The sequence below is a fragment of the Anguilla rostrata genome, chromosome 4 (genome assembly GCF_018555375.3).
Source record: "Anguilla rostrata isolate EN2019 chromosome 4, ASM1855537v3, whole genome shotgun sequence".
NCBI lineage: Eukaryota > Metazoa > Chordata > Actinopteri > Anguilliformes > Anguillidae > Anguilla > Anguilla rostrata.
Window position 1 is genome coordinate 67,521,027 of NC_057936.1, and position 4,226 is coordinate 67,525,252.

Sequence of the window (4,226 nt, forward strand, 5' to 3'; positions counted from 1 at the left end):
AACCCCACCCCTTCCACCCCTCCCTACCCCCCACCCCACCCCTGCCCCCCCCACCCTACCCCTCCCACCCCAGCCATCCCCCTTCCTAACCCCACCACCCCACCCCTCCCCCCCACCCACCCTACCCCTCCCACCCCACCCTTCCCCCTTCCTACCCCCCACCCACCCCTGCCCCCCCCATGACCCTACCCTCCAACCCCACCCCTTTCACTCCTCCCTACCCCCCCCCACCCCACCCCTGCCCCCCAGCCCAAACCTCCCCACCTGCACCGCTCCCCACTGTTGGAATACAGTCTGAGGCAGTCTGTCGCATGCATTTCCCAGCTAATGCCAATGTGCACTGTACTCCACTGCTCTGTCTGTACATGAGGAAAGTATACTGTTTCTGCTCAAATTCAAGTATTTTTTTCAGAGGGGGGTAGGAGGAGAAGGACCAATCAGCTCTTTTTTGTTCTATTAGAATAAGAAGGCATTTTAACATTGAGTGTATTTATTTCTTTGTTAAACCCAGCTGTACTTTTTTTGTTTTTTTTTTAAGTCTAAGGCTTCCTATTTCTTCAGTATTACTCTTTAACCATGTGAAGGATGAATATTTTGCAAAATGATGTTTTGGGCCAAAGTTAATATAAGTTTCCTTCTCACTCAGCTGTGCATTTGTAAAACAGAACGGGCCAGATGTACCAAGCCTTTACCAGCTAGGTTCAGGCACAGATATAAAAACATGGGTGTTATGTATCAAACAGTCGTACAGGGCTGGAAGCACAGTGTGCCTGTCACCTACGTAAGTCATCGCAAGGTGCACTTCTCTCCTTAATGCATATGCATTTAAGGGAGGATTGAACAAATAACAAGTGAAAACATCATGCGTGGCTGATTATATGTTCTGTTGAATTCACTGAAGCTCACGCAATCAATGCAGGTCAATTCTTGTCTGGAATTTATCCGCCTCTGAAGAGCAGGCATTACATGCAGACAGATATAGGCCTCAAAGATGTGCTGAGAGAACCTTTGCAACAGGAATCACATCATTTCAACTTCCTGAGAAAGAAATCATCAAATGGTCCAGATTAAGCAGCCACACAATAATTAAGGCTGCGTGTTTGTCTTGCAAAATATTGGCTAAAGTCACAGTGCAGTCACATAAAAGTTGCTAAAACGTTATCACAGAAAACTGAAAAAAGAGGCAGAGATCACAGAGTGTTTAAAAAAAAAGATTCACTAAATTAACCAATAGATCTCAAGTACAGCAGTGGGATGTGATTGAAATAACATGATTGTAGCAGGTTCTTACTGTATTAAAAAAAAAACTGTGGGCAGTTTCCGCTAGTAAAAAATACAAGTAAATGCGTTCATAGGCTGGTGCATTTAATCACTGTCCATCATGGAAAGAGCATGCTTTTTGCCTTTAACAGAACATTGTTAGAAACAGCATACAGAGCACACTGAAATTGCGTTACTGCATTGTTTGACGAAATCAAGGAATCCATGACACCCGTGAATTCTGTGACAATTACTCTTCTGGGAGAAATGAAAGATGACCTGGAACCTCCCACACAGCATTCCCATTCGATCCCAGCAAGGGTAACGTCACTATCTCGCTATCTGGATTAATTCAATCAACAATTACCACCACAGCTAGAATATCACAGTCCGCATTTTGTCCTGTGCTGACCGTATTGCTGGATAGACTGATGCATCGATTTCCCAGCATCCAGTCAAGACAATCAACACTCCAAAGAGGAGATTTTTAACTGTGTCTTTTAAGCTCCGCTTCATACACAGAATGCGATTAACAGGCGGTCCCATTGGCTGAATGCGTAATTAGCTGTAGGCATAGGAAATAAGACGTCGATTTCACGCAGATGCGTACACACCAACACACCCTCAGCAGGCCACATTTTGCTCTGCAGGTTTTATGTACGTACATCTGGCCCAGTGTCTGACTGACTGTGCTTCTGCTGACGCAGGTCCAGAATCCAGGCCAGGACTTCCATGTGTCCAGTTAGAATGAGATCAACCTTATATTAAATTCTGTCCTATGTGTGGTACTAAGACTTGAATTCAGGGACTTATTGTTATTATTATTATTGTTGTTATTACTACTACAATATGTATTTTATTTTATGTATTATTGACAGGGACTTGAATGAGTACCTACTTGGAGTGACATTAATAAGGCTTATGGTTTTTTTAGGAAAGGTGTGACAGGTACACATATACGGTAGTGCAGTCTATTTCCCTAGCACTCTTAACGCTGTGTTAAAAAGCTCGACACATTTCACTCAAGCTAAGGTCAAATGCTTAAAACAGAGGTGTCTGGAAGAAAATGTGTTCCTTGCATATGTATAAATATAAATATTTTGTTGTAAATATGAATTTGCCTGAGCTTGCTGTAAACCTGTCTCCTTGTATGCTTGGCATTGCTGTATCTGTACATTAGCATTATTTTAAGTGATGTTAAGAACAGGTTGTTCGTGGTTTATGACATGAAGATGTTATGCTTTGCAGTTAAAGGTATGCATCATCAGATGTGGGTTGTGGTCAGTGCGCATATTCATTGTGATGTCATGCTGTACTGTTATGTCATGCTGTAGGTTGTGGGGATGCTTCCTCCTCCTCTCCTCTTCATCAGCTGGATCTCCAAGCTGATTGGTGAATTCCTAGCCAATCAGCTTGATGATAGGTTGAATAGTCTTGGTCTTACTGGTTGAGTAAACTTTTAACTTTGAGTCTTGATTTATGGCTGACCCCTGCGTGGGTGAGACTACAGAAGCACTTGGGCATGTGGAGGTCCTTCAGGTGAGCTCTGTTTGGCTCATTCAGGTGAGCTCTGGTCCTTCAGGTGAGCTCTGTTTGGCTCATTCAGGTGAGCTCTGGTCCTTCAGGTGAGCTCTGTTTGACTCATTCAGGTGAGATCTGTTTGGCTCATTCAGGTGAGCTCTGGTCCTTCAGGTGAGCTCTGTTTGACTCATTCAGGTGAACACTGTTTGACTCATTCAGGTGAGCTCTGTTTGACTCATTCAGGTGAGCTCTGTTTGGTTTGTTCAGGTGAGCTCTGGTGCTTCAGGTGAGCTCTCTTGGTTGCTTCAGAGGTGCAGTTTTTGGGTCTCTCAGGGGGCAAGCTCTGATGGAGACACACAGAAGTTTGCCATTGTGTCCAGCTGCTTCCTGTGCAGGAAGTTGAGTCACCTCCCCACACACCGCACTTCCTCCCGAGTAGCGTCTGTGCTAAGGGGCTGTTAAGCATCAGTTGGAGAGGTTACAGCACCCCCCCCCACACTCACCACTGTTTCAGTCTCTGCCTCTGTGCTGTTGATAATGCTGATGATATTGATTACCCATGTTTGTTCATGCTTTCCAAAGAGAATATTCACTTCCTGTTTTTTTGCTTCACTTCCTGTACTTCTTACAGGTTCTTTACACAGCACAGGGTCATGTTATTTAGAGAAGAGCAGGTTGCCTCTCGTTGGAGGAGAGAAGGTTGCTCCTTCACCACAGGCCCACAGCATTATACATATAAAGGTTAAGAAATAGTACTGTGTACATTAACTCATTTAAATAGATCTTTGGAAAAGAATATTGTGTATAAAGTGTTATTTAAAGATTAAAAAGTTTCCTGCTCAGTTCAAACTCTCTGTCCTTACATTTCTGGAAGCTTATTGGAATGTGACATCAATTTAAATGGAATGCTCTGTTGTGGCAATATATTCTGGTATGTGTTGCTTTTTGTCAGTGTAAATAAATGAGTGAAATTCTGAAAAGCTTCTTCTTGATCCTGCCCTCGTTTATGAAAATTCCTGCTGTGCTCTCACCTCCTGCATTAATACAAACACATAAGGGGAAATTCATACATATATAAAACATTACTCTTCCTAATAATGGTTATCACTGTGTGAAACGTATCATGATAAAATGTGAATGAAAAATGCAAGAAACATCTTGTAATACTATACATTATTAGAAATAGTGTGTGTGTGTGTGTGCGTGTGTGTCTCACCCTACTGTTGCTCCATCAGATAAAAGGAGGAAATCCCTCCATTCAGCTCTGAACGAAAAAACTGTTCAGAAAGAGGCTGTGGGGATCCAGAGCAGCATGGAGAGCTGCTGCTCCATCCGCAGACTTCAGAAAAGGAGAGTCTGGAGAACAGGGAGAACTCTGCGTTTGCAGGAGGAGATGGAAAGGAAGAGGCCACAATGTACACTGGGAAAAAATAGCAATAAAAAAG

At 43.4% G+C, this 4,226-nt stretch overlaps 1 long non-coding RNA gene across 1 annotated transcript; it reads left to right on the forward strand.

The window, feature by feature from the left end:
• Positions 1 to 241: 241 nt before the first annotated feature.
• Positions 242 to 3,765, forward strand: LOC135254042 (uncharacterized). The gene is made up of 2 exons (XR_010329754.1): positions 242 to 2,823; positions 2,886 to 3,765. It is a non-coding gene; the product is annotated as an uncharacterized LOC135254042 (long non-coding RNA).
• Positions 3,766 to 4,226: the final 461 nt, after the last annotated feature.